Below are 25,510 nucleotides of genomic sequence, written 5' to 3'. Positions count from 1 at the left end.
GCCTATTATTTTTGGTAAAATACAGAGTACCATCGCCCTGGCTTTAAAACAAGCGATAAGGGTGAAAAGGGGGAACTAGGGAAAGCAGGCGTTGAAACCACCATGTTGACAAATACTAGTAGGACATAGTATTCCGATAAAGCGTGTAGTAGTTTAATTAAGCATTTTTAATACATCCATACTAATATTAAAAATGCGAAAATGTGTCCGTCTGTCTGTTTGCTAGCTTTTCACGGCCCAACAGAGGGCTTTAAAACAAGCGATAAGGGTGAAAAGGGGGAACTAGGGAAAGCAGGCGTTGAAACCACCATGTTGACAAATACTAGTAGGACATAGTATTCCGATAAAGCGTGTAGTAGTTTAATTAAGCATTTTTAATTCATCCATACTAATATTAAAAATGCGAAAATGTGTCCGTCTGTCTGTTTGCTAGCTTTTCACGGCCCAACAGATTACCAATTTTGATGAAATTTGGTACAGAATTATTTTACATCCCGGGGAAGGACATAGGCTATTTTATTATCCCTATTTTTTAATCCACGCGGACGAAGTCACGGGCATCATAAAGTTTCTAATAATCTTATTTATTAAAGTCGACTTAAGTTATAACTAAAGCAAATTTTAGAAGATTCCTGTAACTAATAGAATAACAAGACCTGTAATTACAGATGATAACGCCTTTCCATTGTAAGACTTAGTAAATAGATTGAATAGGAGACACTGAAAAATGAGGGCACAAAGTCATCCTTTGTAGGCGCCGAATAGAACAAGATAATGGAAGGGAATAGACCTACGATAAAACCTAAAATTTTCAAAGGAATCACGTAAAAGGATAGACTAGTTTTGATACTTCGAAGCTTCACATTAATTTCAGTATACAAAAGATTCTTTACAACGACACCCAAAGGCAATATAAATATACGGGGGTTTGCCGGAGAGAAAAAAAACACACCATAGATTTTTGAAAAGTAAGGGATATAGTAAGTAAGCCTATAAGAGACCCACCAATGGGGTTGATCCATTTTCAGATTATTGAGAAAATTCAAAAAAATTGCCAGTTTTGTTCAGAGGTAGGTTTTAGTAACCATATTATAAATTCGAAGGTGTGTTTGTTTGTTGATTTGTTGGTTTGTCCTTCAATCACATCGCAACGGTGCAACGGATTGACGTGATTTTTTGCACGGGTATAAATAAAGACATGGAGAGTGACATAGGCTATTTATCCCGGAAAATCAAAGAGTTCCCACGGGATTTTTTTAAACCTAATTCCACGCGGACAAAGTCGCTAGCAACTTAATATGGATACGGTTCAGAGTCAAATACTGTTTTATTTTAAAAAACTTGGTGTCTTTAACCCTCAAACAGCGTGTCCTGTTGCGTGACTTGAATGCTCACGAAAGTTGATCGTTGCTTCGTAACATTTTTAAAGTTTTTTTGTAACTTGTTAATGATGTTTTGGACTTTATTACTAGTACAGAATTTGTAGCTCATTCTACATAGTAGAATTAGCATTCCAAACCAGTAGAAGATTCATTATGAACAAAAATAAAATAAAACATATTTCGAAAAAAAAATCGGTAGTTACGAATGGGTTCAGAAAAATCATTAAAAAATGTGAAAAATGTCGCTAAATATGAAAAGCGAAGCATAGCAAAACTTATTTACTCGGGTTGCCTTTAAAAGAACATTTTAGTGATAAGGCTGCCTTTGCACCCGAGCAAACTTGCTTTCCTTCTTGTATTTGTTTTTTAGTATGTTGCAATAAAGCTTTACTACCTATTAACTATAGTACGCAACAGGTCGAGAAGGCAATTGGGGTATGAGGCCGGCTGGTGGACGCCCCGATTGCCATCTCGATATGTCGACATGTCACGTACTAAATGTACTACTTTTTAGTAGTAAAATTCCTGAAACGGTTTAGTGAAAATCTATCACAGATTTTAATAAATATAGGAAAGTAAAGCAAAATATAAGGAGTTATAATTAAAAAAAATAGTTTTCATGTTTAAAAATAGTAGATACCAAAAGGTGCCACGACAAATATTACTCGAGGGCGGTCCGCAATAAAACAAAAAGAAATGTCGCCGTTTGAGTGATAAGTCTAGGGAAATGTAGCATTGCCCGAGATAAGCGGGAGATGAAATCTGGGTGAAGAGACACTCGCGTTCACACATAGTGATCTTAAACTTTGTCAGGGTCTGTTTCATTTCCGTTTCTTTTTTATACATTTTTTTTTCAGTTTTTTTGTCCCGTCTAATATTTCAAAGGAACAAGATGTTTATCAACATCAATACAAAAAAAAAACATAAAAATTTGTCCGTTATACAGAGACTTTGAAACCATCCAACCGATGTGCCCCAAATCATCATCATAAAATGTTTAATACTTTTCTTTAGACACATAATCAAGTGAGGTCAAATTATGAGAGCCGAAGTTACTAAACACACCTTTGAGAAGTTATCCACCACAAACTCAGCCGGCTATTCTTTGTTATTTCATCTCACATTTTCATTTCCCATTTTTTTAAAAGTAGGCACTTAAACCTTCACTTTAAGTACTTAATAGGATTTTTGAAAAACATTTCCTCCTATAAGATCATTAAATGGGATCAAGTAAGCCACATAAAGAAGCGGATTTCACCTAGCAGCACACGTTTAAGCTCCCACATCCAAAAAAATCCGCTAGAATAAAAATATATTCAAGCGAAAATTGTATTCATGGCCGACTTACAAAGAAAAATAAGATTTACATACGCGGGTCGACGTATACATCCGGGTCAAACCCATAACACCCACAGCTTTGTCGGACTAAGCCACGTATATTGAATAAGTTAAACTCAGCAGAAAGAAAACATACCGGGAGCTGTTTTATCAGTCGCTAGCAAATCCCCGCGATTGTCTACCTGAAAAGAAACATGACTGTATTATTGTTATACTTAATTCAACAGTCAGCATGTCGATGAGGATTTCTGTTGTATTTTTCTGCTCCGAATAGCAACTTCAAGATTAAACAGCAATGCTGCCGTGGTAATCGACATTGCAGTAAATCAGGAAAGGCAGTTTCAAGAGAACAACACTTGAAGTTTTTCCTGATATGCTTACTAGCGACTTCTTTTCCGTGGGTTTAGTTTTTGAATATCTCGTGAAAACTCTTTGATTTTTCATAACAAAAAGTTGCGTTTATCACACTCCAGGTCTGTAATTATAACCATGCAAAAATCGCATTTATCCGTTATCCCGTTGTGACGTGGTATGCGATGGCCTTAATAATACGAATACCTTTAAATCAAGGTTGAATAATTTACTTAGGTATAGGTTATTGGATCGTACCAACTGCGCCATTACGTTATGGTTTAGCCAACTCACTAAATTATGGCTTAGCATATTATTCTATTTATACTTTAATGCACTTTTCCCACATTAATTTCACTCTAGGTATTTCATCTACATCACAGGAATGTAATAGAGACCAGGAGCAATCCAATTAACCCTGTGACCTTACCACAGTATACAATTTAGTTCCTAAAATATAGTTAAAAGCTCGATGGGAGGTTCGTCCGAAAAGTTTAAGCTCCCCGTAACGACTTCAAGGGATCAGACCTTCGTCGAGAAATTACCGCCCGGACATAATACTGTCAGAAGTAATTTGTTATCCACTTTGTGATCAAATATATTTCTATAATGGCTTGAAAAGAAAGTATAGTGAACTATGATTGAAATGATAGTCTGTCTTTTTTGTTGGTATTATTTTAACCATAAGGTCGAGATGTTTGACACAGATAGCTTGCGTGTAGGAGTCGGACACAATTTAATTTATTTACACTCTGAGTATTTTTAGGGTAATTATTTAAGCTGGGTATCTCTGCAACAAAAAAGTGTAAACCGAAAAATATTTTTGCCTTGCCCCATCGTACCTTATTCTATGTCTCCAGTTATGACGTTTTTTAGACTTTTTTCAGAAAAAAAAACTACTGTTGCAGAAATAATAACTGCTAACGTTTTTAAGTAGAGACGTACTGTTTTGACGCGGTCAAATAATTTAACAAAATAAGTAGTAATTATTATTATAAGTATATATCCTTCCAAGTTAAGAAGTTACGGAACCCTCAGTGAGCGAGTCTGACTCATACTTGTCAAGTTTTTTTTACCCTGGCAGCATGTTCGTTATTCTCAAGAATTTTAATTTTAAAATTAACATAATATCCTGTGGCAGACGTAGCATGAAGCGGAAAGACACTTCCAGCCCCCAGGCTATACAAAGATTGAAAGTATTTTAGATTATAAACATAACTGGATTAAGGGGAAAGGAAGTGTCAAATCGCGAAAATGCTGTAAATTTGAAGAAAAAGATTTTCTTTCCTAAAGCATTAATAGCTATTAAATACATGTAATAAAAAACTTCAATTTGTGAAGATCATAATGACCTATATCACATTTGTTCAAATTATCCCGTTTTTTGAAGAATTGATGTTGAAAACATTGCTATGATCTACTTGTTTTGTTGTTTTTTTCTTTAACGGCTAAACGTGTTAAATTCAAACCATCACAAAACAATATGTTTAGATTATCTTATCATTTTAAATTATTGGTTTTAAACTAAATGTATTTCATTTCTTAAATAATCTAAAACGAACGGAAATTATTCATTTTCTTGCAGGCGCTAAATCCTGTCAGTAGCCTTTTGGCTTTCATGGCGGGCGGAGCTGTGCGCATCCATTTCTTCGTAAAATTACGCTATAAACTTATTATTTTTGAATGAAAGTTGTGTTTATATGTACTGGTAATGGTTGAATAATAAAATAGGGATTTATTTATCTCAAAATGAAGCCTGCTCACTACTCAAATTTATTTTAAAATTATCGTAGTATTACGTACTAGTTGTGAGGTTGTCATAGATTATGTTGACAGCCAGTAATATTTTCTAAGTAAGTATTATACCTATGTGTCAGATCCATATTTGAATTTCATTTCATTTAATTTCATTTCATTTCAAGTGGCAATGAGCGCTCGTAATTCGAAAAGCCAATATATATTTACAAAGTACGATCCCAATTCCCAAGGTACTGGAATGGCGACCTCGCACCTGAAAGCGCAGCGTTAGAAGACCCCCTCTAGGTGGACAGACGAATCAAACGAGTCACAGGGAGCCGCTCGATTCAGGCGGTGAAAGACTGTGCCATGAGGAAGACCTTATTAGAGACCTATGTCCAACAGTGGACGTCTGTCGGTTGATGATGATGATGATGATGATGATTATGCCTTTCTTCTTCTTCTTAAATTTTGAAAAAAAAAATTTGAAAGCATCTGGCATAACCTGTTAACTTGAAGCCTTAATAATAATTATTAAGGCTATTTCAAATTAAATTGATATTTAAAACTAGATGATGCCCGCGACTTCGTCCGCGTGGATTTGGGTTTTTTAAAATCCCCTGGGAACTCTTGCGAGATAAAAAGTAGCCTAAGTAGCCTTCTCTGGGATATAAGCTGACTCTGTACTAAATTTCATCAAAATCGGTTAAACTGTTGGGCCGTGAAAAGCTAGCAGACAGACAGACAGACACACTTTCGCATTTATACTATTAGTATGGATTATATAAAAAAGATTTATTGCCTCTCAGCCCTCTGAGAGACGTTAGGTTAAGTGAACACGAATTATGACAGTTCTGTGTTCTAGCGTAAGCTTTAGGTCTTCTGATAGCGTCAACAGTGACATTTCGGCTGCCTAAAATCCAAACCCTGTAAACGACATCAGACGAGATCGCAGGGAGATAATTTAATTTATTTTATTTTAAGACTAAGTATTTTCAGTAGATTTTCTAGTAGTTAGACTTTGTTAAATAATGCAGAAAAAACATTATTGTATGCAAAGTATTTTCCTTGCAAACATTTAACATGTACCTATAGTACGTGACAGGTCGAGATGGCAATCGGGGTGGGGACGTCACCCGCGCTATCACGCACCGGGTTAGCGTGGGGGCTGTGCGGGTGTGCGGGCCTTATACCCCGATTTCCATCTGTCATTTTCTCATCATTCATCTCGCGTACTATAGAGCTTATTGCCTTTCCTATTCTTACTTTTAATGCATTATTAAACGTCTTTACTGTTTTGATTTGGATTTTAGATCATGGGTTATGTTTTTAAAATGGTCACAGCGACTTACTAGGCTTTGAATTGGTTTTCTCATTGTATAAGGTGCACTTACTATATATAGCCTGCGACAGATTGAGAGGGTAATCGGGATATGGCAAGGGGACGCGCCGTACACCCGCACGTCATAAGGCGCACGACTGCACCTGGTTAGCGCAGGAGCTGTGCGGGTATACGAGGCGTTCCCTCCCCGATTACCATTTTTTCAACCTGTCGCGTACTGTAGGTTTAGACTTTAGAGGTATCAAAATTTCTGTTATATGGAAAACCAGAGGATGCCCGCGACTTCGTCTGCGTGGATTTAGGTTTTTAAAATCCTGTGGGAACTCTTTGATTTTCCGAGATAAAAAGTAAAAAGTCCTTCCCCGGGATGCAAGCTATCGCTGTACCAAATTTCGTCAAAATTGGTTGAACGGATGGGCCTTGAAAGGCTAGCAGACAGACAGACAGACCGACGGACGGACAGACAGACACACTTTCGCATTTATATTATTAAGTAGGTATGGAGTATAGAATATATGGATGTGGAAGTATAGATTTTAATTATGTTTTCCTTACAATAATGGGAGATACTATTGAAGTAAGAATTATGACATAAGATAACGATTTTTCAAAAAATGTCATTTACTGGGTTTCGATATGGGGCGGTCGGTTTAATCAGGTTCTAAGGTAAAAGACTCAAGTGAATGAACAAATCACAGGTTTTTACCATAAATAAAAACTACCAGGAATTAAACCAGCTGATACAAATTTTTATGAATAAGAGTTTTTAAGGGTTTCCGTACCATAATCGTAAAAACCAGCCAAGTGCGAATCAGACTCGCGCACTAAGGGTTCCGTACTTCAATCGTATTTTATCGACATTTTGCACGATAAATCAAAAACTACTTACTAGATCTCGTTCAAACCAATTTTCGGTGAAAGCAAACTTTCATGGTAATATCATCATATATTTTTTTTGTTTCATCATTCTAGTATTTTAGAAGTAACAGGGGGACACACACACACACACACATTTTACCACTTTGGAAGTGTCGCGCAAACTATTCAGTTTGGAAAAAAATTATATTAGAAACTTCAATTTCATTTTTAAAGACCTATCCATAGATAACCCACACGTATGGGTTTGATGAAAAAAAATTATTCAGTTTCAGTTCTAAGCATGGAGAACCCCCAAAATTTACTGTTTTTTTCTATTTTTGTGTGAAAATCTTAGTGCGGTTCACAGCATACGTCTACTTACCAAGTTTCAACAGTATAGCTCCTATAGTTTCGTAAAAAAGTGGCTGTGACATACGGACGGATAGACAGACAGACATGACGAATCTATAAGGGTTCCGTTTTTTGCCATTTGGCTACGGAACCCTAAAAATGGAACCCTTATGGTTCGATTTGCTCCGTCCTTCCGTCTGTTTGTCTATCACAGTCGATTATTTCCGTAAGAGTCGGTTCCCACTTGTCGGTTGTCGGGCCCGGATTTTAATCGGATGTTCCAGTGGCAGAACATTTTATATGATGCACGCTTGACTAAAACCGATTTTATGTTGGCGCCGACAAGAAATGTCGGGTGTTTTGCCAGCCCTCTACGTTCGGAATAAAATCGTGTCGGATTTTGCTCGCCTATGAGTAAGTATGACGCTGTTTACAAAGGTCCTAAGTGACTTATAAACTACTAGGTGATGCCTGCGACTTCGTCCGCGTAGAATTAGGTTTTTTAAAAATCAATCGTCAACTGTAGGTGTTACAATTGACGGTATACGACAAACATTTACTACTTTTGCCTCTATTCTCTCTCTCCCTCAGTCGAGTTTTTTTTTGTTTTTTGATCTTTAATATATAGAAGGAAAACGTGACTGACTGACTGACTGACTGACTGATCTATCAATGCACAGCTCAAACTAATGGACGGATCGGGCTGAAATTTGGCATGCTGATAGCTATTACGACTACGACGACGATAGGTATATACCTATCGTCGTCGTAGTCGAGTAATATATACTTACTTGTAATAGGTACTTATATACTTACTTGTAATAGGTACTTATTAATTAATTATATTATAATATTGTTTTATACTTCTTCATTTTTCTGTATTGCGTGTAAGTACTATCCAACACACCTAGTTTCTCCTTTCACCAAAGGTTGCCTGGTAGATTGCTGTGAGCAATAAGGCCGCCTTTGCATACAATCTTTTTTTCGTTTTAGTTTCTTTGTCATGTTATGTAATATTTTTTATGTGCAATAAAGTATTTCTATCTATCTACGACGTAGGCATCCGCTAAGAAAGGATTTTTTGAAAATTCAACTCCTAAGGGGGTGAAATAGGTATTTGAAATTTATGTAGTCTACGCGGACGTAGTCGCGAGCATAAGCTAGTCTTATATAAATTATATTTGTGAAACTTGTCATCAGCTTCAATTTTCTTCTGTTCTTATCAATTTACTTTTCCAATTAGCTGTAAGTTTTCCTGTTAAATAAAAAAATATAAGTATAACAATAATTAATACCGCGCATTATTTTTGCTCTTTTTGATTATTAAATAATTTATGACTATAATATAGATACACAAAATAATAATAAAATACTAAACGATGCCCGCGATTTCGTGGGCGTGGATTTAGGCTTTTTGAAAATCCCGTGGGAACTCTCTAATTTTACGGGTTAAAAATTAGCCTTAGCAGACAGACAGATACACTTTCGCATTTAGTAACCAACTTCCAAAAAGGAGATGGTTCTCAATTCGGCCCGTTTTTTTAAATGTATGTACACCGATTTTTTCGAGGTTTCGTATTCGTTCATTTACTGGAGTCCTTTACCCTAGTACGTTAAAGTACTAAAAGTGCGTGTTAGTAATTAGTATCAGCTGATCAAATGTCAATAAATTGCGCCAAAACCAAACGCCAAAACAAAAATTGCTAGTTTCAAGGTGAAACGGCAACTGTCATTAGCGAATGCAATGGCCTTAAATTAATGCCTTTATTTTAGGCAACTGAAGTGTTATAAAAATAGGTACGCTGGAAGACGTGTACTTACCATACAAAATGACAGTTATTTTTGTATGGTACACATTCGAAACGCCCCACCAAGCGTATCTGGTAGGTATTAAAATTGTCACTAGGTGTCAAAAGGTCTTCAGACAATATTATATTGTCAAGTTACTGCTGCTATCCACCTGCTATCAGTACCAAAATGGCGAAAATCAAGTTCATTTAAGAAAAGCCCGTAATCGTCAAAAAATTCAGCCCTTTGATTGGTTGATTAGCTGTTTACATTTTTTCACAGCCAATCAAAGGGCAGAATTTGTTGACGATTACGATAACGATGAATACGTTTTTCTTACACAATTGGGGGGCAGGTCGGCAATCGCAGGTCCAGCGTGTATTAATAGAGGTCAGTAGTTAAGATGAATGATGAAGATTATATTGTCAGAAAATCTGCCTTACTAGAGCAAAGCGTACTAGTTTATGTATAATTACCGTATTTATTACCCCATTATACAGAACAGCCAGACGATGTCTGGCATTTTTCCCAAAACCGCAGGCTCGCTATGCTGGTATAAATTAGGCTGGTCAGTTCACCACTTCCAACTGAACTATATTATTCTACATTCTGGTCATTCCACTTCTAAATTACAATAATAACTTCATTTCCGTTTAAGTACTTATTAAAGTGAAGACTGTGCCTTAACCACACTTTCTAAGGAACTAAATAAGAACATCTTAGATCATTAATTAATTATTGTTAGATTTATATTGTAACTAGCCTTACCTTACACCCCCTTAGGGGTTGAATTTTCATAAATCCGTTCTTAGCGGATGCCTACGTCATAATAGCTATCTGCATGCTAAATTTCAGCTCGATCCTTCCAGTAGTTTGAGCTGTGCGTTGATAGATCAGTCAGTCAGTCAGTCACCTTTTCCTTTTATATATTTAGACTAGCTTATGCTCGCGACTTCGTCCGCGTGGACTGCACAAAATTTTGAACTCCTATTTCACCCCCTCAAGAGTTGAATTTTCAAAAATCCTTTCTTAGCGGATGCCTACGTCATAATAGCTATCTGCATGCCAAATTTCAGCACGATCCGTCCAGTAGTTTGAGCTGTGCGTTGATAGATCAGTCAGTCAGTCAGTCACCTTTTCCTTTTATATATTTAGACTAGCTTATGCTCGCGACTTCGTCCGCGTGGACTGCAAAATTTCAAATCCCTATTTCACCCACTTAGGAGTTGAATTTTCAAAAATCCTTTCTTAGCGGATGCCTACGTCATAATAGTTATCTGCATGCCAAATTTCAGCCCGATCCGTCCAGTAGTTTGAGCTGTGCGTTGATAGATCAGTCAGTCAGTCAGTCAGTCATTCAGTCAGTCAGTCAGTCAGTCAGTCACCTTTTCCTTTTATATATATATAGATAATTACCTACATAATATTATTATAGGTAAAATATATTGTAATGATTTTTTTAATCATCTATCTTTTTGCTATATTTTCTTTAGAGGAACGGCATTCCGAACTTTTGGTAGATATATTTGAGCTTTGAAAAGTACTTGAACATTATTTGAATTTAAAAAAAAATCTATTCTATACATTTACTTATCAGTAGTTAAGGCTTCGTCCTTTTATTCGGGAAGTCGGGGGTTCGATCCTGGGCAATCACCTCTAATTTTTCGTGTGCGTTTGCTCGAGGTAGTCGAATATTGGGTCAATATTGTAGGATTTTTGTAGGAGAGCGGTGATAGCCTAGAGGTTAAGATGTCAGAATTATTTTCAGGAAGTTAGCGGTTCAACCCTGGGAACGCACTTTTAACTTTTTGGAGTTTTTAAGCAATTGAATATCACTTGCTTTAACGGTGAAGGAAAACATCGTGAGGAAACCTGCATGTCTAAGAGTTCTTTACAAAATCCGAGACCGAAATGTACATACCTAGCACTAATTGTGCTTTTGCTGCTGTCATGCTGTTGCCTTAGCGCGTCACTGAAATCACGATACTACGTGTCTAACCAACCCTTTACTAAGTTCGGAAAATCCTTTAATATACAATACAATTGTTGGAACATTCAAATTACAGTCAATAACAATGTCTGTAAAGTTGGACCGGTTTGTTTCCGAGATAGGAACTTTATACCGCACAATCAAATATTAATTAATAGTGTGTCAGAATCGCTGCAGACCTTTATTTTCCAGTATTGGAAACTTGATAATTGTTTTGTTAGAAACTATACCTAGTTATTTTTGTTTCCGGTTCCATGTTCAATATTTTTTCCGAATATTTTATTTTTTAGGTTTTTACCCATTTGACTTTATATCGATTTTCATTTTGATTTTCATCTGGCTCGATTATCCGACATCTGCATCATCATCATCATTATTAACCGATCGCCGGCTCACTAGTGAGCACGGGTGTCCTCTCAGGCCATAGTCCACCATGATGGCCAAGAGCGGATTGTCAGATTTCACACACCTTTGAGTAGGTACATTATGGACAACTTTCAGGCATGTGCAAGTGTTAAATCTTGTTAATTTCCTACTTCACTTCATTAGAGCGCGCGAGTGGCTAGCTGACTCGTCAACTGTGAAGCCAATTTTCCTGCTTGATTTTGATATAATAGGTAGACATAAAATTCATTACTATCAATCAATTTTTTCCCATTACTGCCTGATACCTCGTCAGTCTAGCAAGTGGTTCGACTGCGGATGACTTATGTTAGAGGTCTGAAAAGTTAGTCAAAGTAGGAAACCGCCTTCTTAACCTCTAGGCTATCACGACTCTCCTACAATATTCGACTACCTTGAGCAGAATTGAGTATTTGTTTTTAGGGTTCCGTACCTCAAAAGGAAAAACGGAACCCTTATAGGATCACTTTGTTGTCTGTCTGTCTGTCGGTCTGTCAAGAAACCTACAGGGTACTTCCCGTTGACCTAGAATCATGAAATTTGGCAGGTAGGTGGATTTTATAGCTGACATTCGGGGAAAAACTGAAAACCGTGAATTTAGGGTTAGATCACACAAAAAAAATTAAATTGTGGTCATGAACTAATAATTAGTATTTTCAATTTTGTAAGTAAGATAACTATATCAAGTGGGCTATCATATGAAAGGTCTTCATCTGTGCATTCTAAAACAGATTTTTATTTATTTTTATGTATCTTAGTTTTTGAATTATCCTGCAAAATGTCGAAAAAATACGACTGTAGTACGGAACCCTCATTGCGCGAGCCTGACTCGCACTTGGCCGGTTTTTTTTTATCAAGTGATATTTTATTAATGCTCCTTCAATGAGCCCGTCTCGTTAGCATGCACACTGTGCTCAGTGAGAAGTGTTTAATCTTGTTAATTTCCTACTTCACTTCATTAGAGCGCGCGAGTGGCTTACTGACTCGTCAACTGTGAAGCCAATTTGCCTGCTTGATTTTGATAAAATATTTATTGTTATTTTACAATCAATTTTTACCTATGACTGTCTCGTTGATCTATTGGTTAGCATGTTCGACTGTGAATGAAAAGGTCCCGCGTTCGATTTTTCTGTTAAGAAATTCTCAGTAGGTACTTAGGTACTAGCTCGGAGTTCGGAAATTGGTGGTGTGTCACCGCCGTGCTTCGGAGAGCACGTGATGCTGTCGGTAGGTAGGTACTGCGCCTTTTTTTGGTTTTGCCTGGGGAAAATGCACTTACGCATTGCGCCATAAAAACAGGTATGTATGGGACATGATCTCTCTCCGGTCGTGTCAGATTTCCGTCCGATTATGAGAGTGAGCGAATGGACAGCTCTTTGAAGCTGAGCTGAGCTCATTCCAGGGAAGAAAACCCCTGGATTCAAGCGGTGCAAGACCGTGGCGTGTGGAAGTCAATACAAAAGACCTATGTTCAACAGTTTACGTCTATCAATTAATGATGATGATGATGATGATATCCCTTACATTTTTTTTAATTTCTACAATAAGAATTAAAAAATAACGTCAACGAAATATCGAATTCCACTATTTTACTTTTTCCGCATGAAATTGGTTTTGCAGCAATATCATCCTAGACTTCGCAGCGGAACTGCACGGGTGTTCGAAAAAAAATTGTCGAACCCGATAAATGTATAGTCGTATACGTTGTTTTTTTTAAATAGGATTTTCACCGTACAAGTTAACGAGTTGGCCGAAAAACTCTCGTAAATTCTGATTTTCAATTAACGTTCTCTGCATGTTTTGATTTCGTTTTGATTCAATTTGTTTTTCCGAGTGTAGAGATTATTAGCCAGTTTTAGGGCTTAGCAGTTTTATGATTTTAAAAAACTTACTCAAAGACACTCGTTTGCTGTACTCCATCGATTTTCATGTTTTTTATTTGTCGTCTAGTGGGCGTCATATTGTTTTTCATAATTTTAATGTCTTTCTTTGTAGGTACTTGGAAGATTAAGACTAATCTATTGATATAAGAATCATTAAAATCGGTCAATGGGTTTAGTCTCTAGAGCGCCACAAAGCAACAAACATAAAAATATAGACTGATGAACACAATATAACGATCCTTTGCGTTGCGTATTCGCGTAAAAATTATATGAAAGTCTAATGAAAGTCCATCATTTTCCAAGTTAAAGTCTATGAAATTTGTATGGTTTCGATCGAATTTATATTTGTACTTTCTTAGCCTGTTTCAACATTTTTGCAATTTTTTTCATTTTTCCACCTTCTCCACCATTTTTGTTTAATTTTATGACAGTGTAAATATTTGAAAAGTAGCAAACTATTCTCAATAGCTTAGCCACAGCAAATATTCTACACGAAATTCTTTTTAAAAAAGTATTTAGGTTACTTCGTAATAACTGAGCAGCTAACTTTGGGTAAACATTCCAGTCACGAAGTGGGACACGCTATTTAAGGGATGTACACAAATACGCTTTTTCCTTTTTACCACCTTCACAATCTTGCATTTTTCTTGCGTAGCATTAGAATACTTAGTGCTATATAGTTTAGCCAATATTTAAAGACTGTCAGCCAATCAGAGGCGATCCACATTGTAGTTTTCAAACTTTCAACAACAAAAAAAAACTAGCTAGGATAGCCAGTTCTTGATCTTGTAACATTCTTAATATTGTATATGCTTATTCCAACAAGCACGCAAATTGTTCAAGATCAAATCCATGTATGTGTGTAACTAGATGATTGAAAAATAAACGTTTTATTTATTTATTTATTACTTTGGTACCTACTTCGCCAACTATACTTAATACCATAATGTTACTATACGTACCTATACCATAATGTAAGACTAGTGATCCCAGATAAGTAAGATCCCATTAAGATAGTGAAAGCCCAGGATTTCACTTGGCGAAAATATTATCTAAACCTTTTTATTCCCTGTCCCGTGGAAATTTTCGATCCCTTGTCTACATTATAAACGGTAAGTGAGTCAGTACTTCATTTTTATTTATGCAAGTATTTAGGTATAATAATAAAATAACAATTCATTAAATAAACTTAAATCTAAATTAAAAGTAAAAAAAAGTAAATTAAAACTAAAAGAAAATAAATTAAATCTAAAACAACATCGAGACCACCGCAGCGAGGCATTGTACCCAAAAAGCTGGCAGCATTACCCCTTTGGATGCCCAAGCTAACTCTTTGTCCAAGGTTGCTCAAAAAGAGCTCGAGCCCCCGGGCCCCACGGCCCCAAGGTCTCCACACCAAAAGGCCAAAGTATTTAGGTACTATTTCGATTTTATCTTCATGACAACCGATAAAATATGTTCACTGCTATTTCCTCATTACACGGTCTAATGCTTTTGTCCAGCAGGACAAATAAAAAGTTTCCGGCGCGGTGCCGAATTTCCATCACATACTCGTATTTGGGGCCCCAGCTTGCTTATATGATTCGAGCCATGTTCATCTTCAGGTTCCCTATTTTTTGAGCTATGTTTTTGCTCTATATCTTCTACAAACCTCTTATTTCTGATTTGATAAGCACATAGATTTATAGCGCTATAATTCTTTTTAAGATCTCTGGGACATCGCTGGTTAAAAGGCAGCCTTAGCTTAGCATTAGATTGTAGTATTAACCTACTCCTCACAAAGCAGATCTTATGTACTGTCTAAAATACATACTAGGTCGTGCTTTTCCTAAATAATAATATGTAAATTTGGGGTACAAGTCGTGCATAGTGCTTGCCTCGGATTGCACCACACGTACCTATATAATATTTTACTGCGGATAGTATTAGCGAGTAAGGTGCTTCTTCTGGAATTTCTTGGAATTACGCTATAGGAATTGGATAGTAGTAGTTATTTCTTTACTACCAAGCAAATCTACACTAATATTATAAAGAGGAAAAGTAGTAAGTTTGTTTGTAAGGGGTAATCTCTGGAACTACTGAAACGATTTTGAAATTTTTTTCACCAGTGGTAAGCTACATTATTCTTGAGTGACAAAGCCTATATTTTATTTCAAAAAACTAGAGTCCCGTACGAAAATTATTGTAATAAGCTATCCGTGCGAAGCCGGGGTAGTTCGCTAGTAAATAATAATTTTCTACTTCAACCCTTTTTCGTCATCACTGTAGTATAGAGTGATGACGAAAAAAGGGCAAGCTATAAAACTAAACTAAACTGGATGAACTATGAAGACTCGTTTGTTTGTAATTAAGGTAACAGCTTTCTAATTTGCCTTCGCAGAAAATCGCGTGTACCAGTCAGACGGGCCGACACCGATATTATTCCGAAAGAGTTCCGTTTTAGCAACGTTCAAAAACAGAACACCAATATTAATTGGATTGGATGAAAGAGCATGCCTCCAGCAATGAATGAAGGAATCGCGAACCGTGAAAGTATCAAAGCGCGGAAATTCTTTGAAAATTTCCAGATTTTCCTTGAGTCCAGTCACTTTCATTGTCTTGTTCTGTTCGACGCCTACAAAGGATGACTTTGTGCCTCCATTTTTGAGCGTCCTCCATTCAATCTATTTATTAATAATGATAATGGCGTGCCTTTGACTCTTTGTATTTACTGTAATACGGACAGACGAGATATTTATTCGCATTATTAAAAATATGCTTTGTATTTTGGCGGTTGCCACAGGTTCAACTAGATGGCGCTGTTCAATCGATAACATTTCATGACGTAGTCCCGAGCAATTGTACCGCCTCAACCTAGTTTTCTGCAATCTGGACTATATATAGAAGTTTCAAGACACAACAGTCGACCCAGCTGGCGCTACCGAGCACAACCAACCGCTCGGTGGGAGATCTCCCTTTGGTTCGGTCGAGCCTGCACACCGCTCCCATACAGTATAAAATTAATGTTGGAAGACCAGGTTTTACTTTCTATGTTTGTATATAGTGAACTCCAGGAGCCCAATAATAATATTTTTAAAAAATAACTAGATACGTTATAAGTACCGCAAATTGCTAATGCGCGTGACCGCCATTTTAGTGACGTCAGCACAAGACTGAAGTTTCAAGCTGATAGTATATTTTTATTTCGGCTGACGTCAAAATGACGTCATTTCGATGTTAATTAAACATGGTTCCAGCGCAATAGCAATTTGCGGGACTTATACATACAAATACGTATATTGGCGACTTAAATCTACGACACTTGAATTACAAATGTCATCACTTCTATTCACGTGCGTTTTGAATCTTCTGTCTCGTTTATTACTCGTGGTCCGATCGCGGTGGTCCGCGGTCGACCCAAGGGCAATTACAGTACTACAATTATTAACAGCTTTAAACTTGGCATACTTATACAGACGCGATCGTTCTGTATACTTTATATACGTAACGTAATTCTAGACAACACAAACAGCGTTAGTATTACAGAAGGAATACTTTAATTAACAAATTCATTAACAATTTAAGTTTATTTAAGTTGCAAGTAAACAGAGAAAGCAATGGTAAAGGGAATTTAAACAAGTTGATTTAAACTCATGACACACAACGCGCGTTTTACGAACTCACGTTGACAGTCGCTGCAAACAGTATTGCGAATTTACCTATATGCAAAGTAAAGGTAGACTTCTGTGGGTCGCGGGTAAAGTGACAGACACGCGTGTGAGATTTTGGACGTCATATAGTGGTGTAGTGTAGTCTGCGTATTGTAGTACAGCGAATTGTCCCCAACCTCCCAGTGTTGGGGACAATGCGCAGAGAAACTTTCAGTTTTTATAAAATAACGAAGGTCTGGCAACTGCTGGCTGTTTCTCTATACTTAACTGTCAACCGTAGATCATCCGCCACGTTGCCGCGTTAATTTTTAATCGGATTAATCAAGATATACTCCGAAACGCAATGCGAAAGCTTCGCACTTCATGTCGATTTTGATGCGAAATGGAAATGACAAAGCTCATTAGTCTCAACGGGTTGCGCGAGTACCGAGTCGTATAATTTTGTTGATAGCAAACGATCCCCTAAAAGTGAGTCGGCTGAACGTTTTCCAAGTCATTTATTCATGAGTTGCGATCTTGTATTAAAATTAAAGACGGGGTCGAGGTCACGATTTTATTTTTTATTTTTATCTAAAGATTATTTTAAAAGGTAAAGAAAATAATGGGAAAATAATGATTCCTGTTGTGTTAATGAAACGCGTATCGGATGACAACTGACTTTATTGTAGAATACCCACAACATCTCCCCCATAATAAACAAATTAACATAGGATTATCTTCCCCAACAAAGAAAAAAAAAATACAAATAAAACAAACAATATGTAAATAAACAAAACAATTAAAGAGAAAAAAAAATTACACACCAATACATTATTTACTAAAGAATTACAGTTTTTAATCAATGTCTAATTGTAGCCTCTTAGCTCTTTTCCTTGTCATAGGAGGAGAGAGATGGGTTTCTTTTAGACAGCCAGCATCTATCTCACCCCTGACGACGGGACCATCTGTACTTGAACCTGGTTGAGGTGGGGGGTCAGGAGAATCATGAAGTTGGGGTTCACATTTTTTTAAATGGCGGCGATTTCTACGATAGGTTCTACCTATGTTATTCTGCACTACATATGATCGTGGAGTTGGAGCTTTGGCCACAACTTGACCTCTAGTTTTCTTGTCCCCATCCTGCATGATCACCTGATCTCCCAAATCTAACTCTGGTAAGTTTTTACAATGCCTATCATAATACATTTTGACTTTCCTCTGCCTATTAATTAGATACTCGTATTCTTTGTCGTGCACAACCTTTGGCTTTAATAAATCAGGATGAACTGGAAGCCTGCAGTTTAGTCTACATCCCATTAATAGCTGTGCAGGTGAGCTTAAGTCCTTATCACGTGGTGTATTTCTATAACTAAGCAGGTTAAGGTAGAAATCACTATTGCTATTAATAGATTTAACAAGTAACTTCTTTACCGTCTGTACAGCTCGCTCACTCTTGCCATTTGATTGGGGATAATTTGGCGATGAAGTTACGTGATCAAATCCCCACTCACTAGCAAACCTTTTGAAATCACGGCTAGAAAATTGAGTTGCGTTGTCACTTATGACCAGTTCAGGAATTCCGTGTCTAGCAAAGTTTTCCCTCATCGCCGTTATTACAGATTTAGAACAAATATTTTTTAAATCACAGACTTCAACAAAACCTGAATAGTAATCTACTAATATCAAATAATATTGTTTCCTATATTCAAATATATCAGCCCCAATTTTATTCCACGGTAGGCGAGGAATCTGCACTGGAATCAAGGGTTCTTTACTTTGTGTGTTTAAGTTCTCCTGACAAACTTTGCACCGCTTAACGTAAAGTTCTATATCATTTGTAATACCAGGCCAGAATAAAACTTCGCGCGCACGCCTCTTGCATCGATCTATTCCAAGATGGCCGTCGTGAACGATGTTTAACATTTGACTTCTTAAAGAAACTGGAACTAGTATTAATTTTTCAAATGAGTTTGGTCAAAAATAAATTTGGTAATAAAGATATTATCTACTAATGATGATTAATTTTCATGGTACCTATGCACTCAGCTTATGCAAGCTGGTGTGCAAGGGAGATATCAATTTTTTTACCTTATATTTTCATAGCTATTGCATATAAAATAATAATCAAACATATTTTTTTTATTACTCCAATAGGATTCGGAAAAAAACGAAAGAAAGTTCTTCTCCATAATATTCTCATAGGTGTGTGAAGTCTGCCAATCCAAACTGCCAAAGCGCGATGGAATATCCTCTAAACCATTCTCCTTCTGAGAGGATGGAGTTGGGATGGGTAATAATGATAATGATGATGAATGGGGTTTGTATATTAAAGTATGCAGAAGAAGCTAAGACAAAGATAGTCCAAAAAATTACTAACCTGTGGCAGTTGGTCTCACAATCAATTGGCATTCAGCATAAACCTTTAATTTTTTTATTTACGTCTCTTCGGTTAAAGTATGAAAGAAAAAAGAAAAAACTTTCAATTTGTAAGTTGTGCCATACATCGCGTCATACCTAAGGATTGATTATCCTGGCGCTTCCTCCACTTGAGCATTAAAACCAGAATGCATCAAGCAGAAGAAGCGCCGGAATACAGAGTCATGTCTGGTACAACCCGAAAGAGGTAGCTCAACATAATGCTGTAAAGTAAAGGTCATTTATCAAGAACTCACAAGATAGTGGAGAGCGAATGACGAAAGGAGATTCCCCATCTTATCGGATCGTATTAAAAACGCGGAAGCGCTTCGTATGCATTCATGGAATGTCAATTACGTAAGGATGCAAGCCTTCCCTCACAGCGCCTTGCCAGCGATCACCGTCTCGTATCGCAGTTTCAAAGCGATACTGGAGAGAACATTTCCCGTTCAACGATTTTATTACCTAAGACTTTGCCCTCGTAAATGTTAAAATACTGAGGTGGATTTTTAGAATTTTCCAAAAATTTCAGCTCCAAAGGGTATTTCAGATCTTATCAACGGCTTCTCTAAACTGATTCTAGAACAGTGCACTTCAATTTTATAAGATACTTCTTCTCATTTTTATTTTAAACCTGCAAAATCCTCAATGAAATAGATCGAGAATAATTTACTTGGATATACAGAACATTTTTATGAATCATCCATTTTTGATCTGGGAATTTACCGCTTTGTCATCTCAAACAATGTCCACCATTATTTGATTAATGGAAAAGGTCATAACCCTCATCAGCGAGAATAACGCAGTAGATATTACCATTTTCTTAAATATATTAATAAGTAGGTATAAATATATATTAAAAAATATATTACATTGCAGAAAGTTGCCTACGTTATCATCTCATAAAGATGCATTCTCTAAAAAGAACTATTTGTAAACTATAAATCCATACCTACTAATATTATACCTAAATACGAATGTGAGTCTGTCTGTCTGCTAGCTTTTCACGGCCTTCCCTTTAAGCGATTTTAACGAAATTTGTTACAGAGATAGATTGCACCCCTAAACGAATATAAGTAGGCTACTTTTTATCCAGGAAAATCGACAATTTCCCTTGGGATTTTCCAGAAACTTGAATCGGGCACTACCACCACGGACACCATCTCGTTATTAGACCTTACTATTACACGCTTCAATCTATAAAGTGGGTCAAATGTTTCTTGTCGCAAAGTTTCTGGCAGCCGGAAAATTCATAAAAACCGATACTCACACCCTGTGGTCCTTTTATTACCGAAGTTAGAGAAAATATTGACCGTTTTCAGTTATGAATTATTATTAATACCAAGAAAAAGCGGTGCTAGCCTTGTGGTTAAGACGTCTGCTTCCTATTTGGAAGATCAGGGATTTGGATCAGGGAACGGTGAAGGAAAACAACTTGAGGAAACCTGCATGCATGCGTGAGCTTTATCTTTATCAGCTGCCCAAACACAATCAGTATTTACCTTTTTGCGTCTTTTATGCGGTTTTCGCGATAACAAAGTATTGCAAAAGCCGCACCGTGAAAAAGCATTGTCACAAGAGTTTTTGGGATATTTGGCTGGTTGTTTTTTGGGTTTTTGGTACGCGTCGCATTAATTAAGCAAGTACCGACCAAAGTAGCGGGCAGCTGCAAGTCTATCTGTCTATAAAAAAATCTAATTAAGTACTACGATATTACAGAAAAACAAAACGAAGGTCTTTAGGCTATAATAGCGTAATTGAACAATCCCGTTAGTGAAATGAAACTGTTAAGGGGTTGTAAGGGTGGTAAATTGGGCGGAATAGAAATATACCCGGATACGGAATAATCTACCACCTTACAAAGATTAGAGGAAAAAAATAATTTACTTTACTTGATCTATCTACCTAGTAAAGAATAGAAGCTAGCCGTCGACTCCCTTGTAATGTATATGAGGTGTTATAAATGAAATTTGCTAGATGTTAGGCAAAATTGTTTTTAATGTAACTTTTACCGGGGTCGCTTAATACATAAGGATGGCTAATAATGCTTAGTTATTCTAGCTTAATGCCAAGACTTAATTTAGATACATTAGAATGCCTTAGGTAGATAGTACATAAATCTATGTTTTAAATTTAAGATGCCATTGGCATGGAATAGACAATGACACAGTAAAATTCATAAAATTGTTTCAAAATAAAAGCTCAGTAGTAAAGACAGGGTTCTTACTGTACACATACACTAAGAAGGTTCACTAAACTGTTCCAGGATACAAACATTTGCTTACTTGTAGGTGCGAAGACTGCAATGTAGCTGGACGGCATCGGCCAAGATCCAAAACTCAATTTATTTGATTCTTCACAACCGAAATGTTTCATTACAAAGATTTTCACCAAGTCTTATCCATAGAAATTAAGTTGCCAACGTGAATGTGCAAAAGAAATAAATACGAAAACCGAAAACTAAAAACGGAAACGCAAACGGAAAACGGAAACCCTGTAACAAAGAAAAACAAGATTATAATTTGTGCTGTGTGAAAATTTCGACACGTGGACTTTTCCCGATCAAACACAACTCACCTATTGAACTCCTGGCCACCAATGGTTTTCGGAAGTCCACCCACAACCCATTATCCTCATTTATTTGGGAAGGTAAAATAACTGGAACTGAAAGGGAAAATCATGAAATTAGGATTTTCTCTAACCAAACCGCCATTTTGTCGAATCCACATTACTTGATTTTTCACTCACCATAATTGATGAAACATTGAAATACGTTAGGATGACTAAATTTATTACTATTGTATTTTCCCAGGCGAAGCCATGGGCGAAAAGGAATGAGATTTTCCTGGAACGAAAAAAAATTCGTCTTCACATGTTGGCTCCAGAAAAATTCTAAATCTCACCAATCGGTGTTGCCAGACGCAACCCGAGTGTGGCCGCTCTCAGTTAGTTTGATCATGAAGCCAATTCCTTTTTTGAATATTTGCGGAACCTAAGGATATATTATAAGAACCGTTTTGTTAATGACTTAACAATAAACAAATGATATTATGGTTTTATTTAATTATTTTGTTTTATTTTTACGACAATTGACAACGAAGCAAACGCCATCTATTGTGGCTCGAATGAACTCTGAACATCGACCCACGCGTAGTTCTGCACCTTGATGCTAGGTGGCACCAACATACTTTGAACAAAATTGATTTTTATTAAAAGCGAAACGCTAGTTAGTAGTTCAAAATTTACAACGTCACAATACTTCCCCTCCTACGAAAAGGTTCAACAGGTTGAACCACGCTGCCCTCAGCGTCATCCAACAACTACTAACAATTTGCCTGAAACAAACAAGAAAAACACAGAAGTTACGCGTGAACGCACATCTACTACTAACAAGGAAAATTGTCTAACAAAATAAATATACTGAAAACAGTGTAAGGTTTTATACATTATACTTAACTACACAACCCTAACTTCTAAAAAGAATATATACAAAAAACTTCATGGTGTCTAAGACACTTGAGTGGAAACATCTTGGCATCATTCTTCAGCTGACTGATAGAATGCGTCTAGGCCTACGGTGGTTCACTCTTTTAAACTACCATCTTAATATTTGTTACTCAACAAATACGGAAAAACTGGTTGTGAACGGGTCCATCTGATATGGCAACCGTTCTCTATCCCATTCGGAAAAATAAAACCGAATCAAAATCGGAATATGAGAAAAAAAAACGAAATAACTCTCCTAGAAAATAGATCTCGGAACAGAATCGGAAAAATAACAGAAATGATCCATTATCTAGAAGGAAAACGAAAACAAAACACAAAACCCCCCCTTTTCGTTATCCCCAAAGTACGATATTTGCATTTTTACTTTCTCTACCGGTTGGTCTACCACAAGCATTCCAATCATCACATATTCATCCCTACATACATCCACTACATTCATCCTCAACTGAACCATGGTAATGTAACTGTTAATTCAGAACATCACTACACTCATACAAATTCCTAATTGAATATTGATAACTTAAATATTCAAACAGTTTAGACCAAACTAAGTAATGGCAAATATCTACTTCTTAATATCCTTAATATGCCAAGTGCCTATTGGGTGGTTGTCAGCTACTCTAACTAGTTCGTAAACCAAAGGTGACAAAACCTTGACAACCCTGCACTTTTCATACTTAGGTGCCAGCTTAGCTGCGAAAAAATTTGTAGCGTCGCTTTGTGGATAGGTCTTTTTCCACACTATATCCCCAACAGAATAGCTTGCAGATCTACGCCTTAAGTTGTAATGCGTTGCATACTCTGCATGAGCCTGAAACAAATTTCTCCTAACCTGACCAAATATGTCCTCCAAAGTTCCAAACTTTCCTGCGTATTCCTCCCTTGGAATTCCGGCCTCGTACTCCTTATCCGTGTCCTTATAGAAGGAACCATTTAAAACCGGTTCTCTAGCGTGGACAAGGAAGAACGGGGAGAATCCAGTGGATTCATTAACCGCACTGTTTATGGCGAACTGGACCTTGTACAGGTTTTCGTCCCAGGACCTGTGGTTATCTTTCACAAAAGCGGCTACAGCAGTCATAACAACCTTATTGTACCTCTCAACAAGGTTAACTTGCGGAGTGTACAGTGGTGTGTAGTGTAATTTCGGAATATTATAACGCTTAATGAGATTACGGAATTCAGATCCTGTAAATTGGGACCCATTGTCCACAATCACAGTCTCTGGAACACTATGGTTCAAAAATACAAAATTCTCTAGCGCTTTAACAACAGCGGCACCTGTGGCACGCCGTAACGGAAACAACATTGTATATTTCGAAAAACAACACGTTACCACAAAAAGAAATGTAAATCCTGATTTAGACCTAGGCAAAGGTCCGACTAAATCAGCCGAAATGACCTGAAAAGGTCTCTCGCAGACTTTAGGCTTCCCAAGCAGACCTGGAGTGGCTGATGTCGTGTGTTTATACGCAGAGCAAGTATCACAATTCTTAACGTACTCAACCACGTCCTTATACATACCACGCCAAAAATATCTGAGGGATAATCTGCGATGAGTTTTGAACACACCAAAATGACCTGCAGTTGCATCTGCATGGTTTTGTTGCATAATTCTAAGGATGTCGTTCTTGTGGACTACCTCTTTCCAGTCGAACTCACTGAGAAGCTGGTATTTACATTTACTGTAACGATATAGTTTATCGTTCAAAATACTAAAATTCGGAAAATTTGCTGGATTGATTTTACAGCCATTAAATGTTTTGTCATACCAGTCATCTACCAAAACTTGTTGACTAGAGTTATCATTACGATCACCAACTACATCTACGTGTATGAGTCTCGACAAGGTATCCGGAACTACATTATCACAACCCTTCCTATGTTCGATAACAAAATTATACTGTGATAATCTACAACCCCATCTGGCGAGTCGTCCTGAGGGATTTTCTAAATTTAAGAACCACTTTAGGGATGCATGGTCTGTGATAATTGTGACTGGCTTGGAACCAAAATAAGCCTGAAATTTCTCCACTGCAAAAATCACAGCTAGAGCCTCGCGTTCCGTCGCGCTGTAATTCCTTTCGTTTTTATTTAGGCTCCTACTGACATACGCAATGGGATGATCGCAACCATCGGTTTCTTGCGTTAGCATACCGCCAACACCATATGCAGAAGCATCACAATGTATTTTGAATGGTTTTTCAAAATTCGGTACCGCAAGAACAGGTGCGGTTACCAACGCATTCTTCAATGTATTAAATGCTACCTCTGCCTGTTCGCTCCACTCAAATTTAGGTGCGTTCTTTCCTTTACTCGTTAGTCTATTGAGTGGTGCAGCGATGGTTGAAAAATTCCTAATAAAGCGCCTGTACCAAGAACAAGTGCCTAGGAAAATCTTTACCTCCTGTGCAGTTTTTGGGGTCGGAAAGTTCAAAACTGCGGCAACTTTTCCAGGATCTGTGCGTAAACCAAATTCATCCACTATATACCCTAAATATTTCAAAGAGTTTCTAAAAAAATTACATTTATCAAAA

The 25,510-nt window shown here is 37.0% G+C and overlaps 1 protein-coding gene across 4 annotated transcripts in view; it reads right to left on the bottom strand.

Moving 5' to 3' along the window:
- Positions 1–25,510, bottom strand: part of LOC117985352 (potassium channel subfamily K member 2-like) — a 354,631-nt gene that overhangs the window by 238,164 nt on the left and 90,957 nt on the right. For 2 of the 4 annotated variants that reach the window (XM_069501095.1, XM_069501094.1), the window contains one exon: positions 2,857–2,902. The exons of the other annotated variants lie outside the window; for them this stretch is intronic. The gene's annotated coding sequence lies outside the window, so the exon portion shown is untranslated. The remainder of the gene's footprint in view (positions 1–2,856; positions 2,903–25,510) is intronic. 4 annotated transcript variants of the gene reach the window in all.

The sequence above is a fragment of the Maniola hyperantus genome, chromosome 9 (genome assembly GCF_902806685.2).
Source record: "Maniola hyperantus chromosome 9, iAphHyp1.2, whole genome shotgun sequence".
Lineage (NCBI taxonomy): Eukaryota > Metazoa > Arthropoda > Insecta > Lepidoptera > Nymphalidae > Maniola > Maniola hyperantus.
Note: the sequence above shows the minus strand (reverse complement) of the source record. Positions and strands in the feature narration are given on the sequence as shown.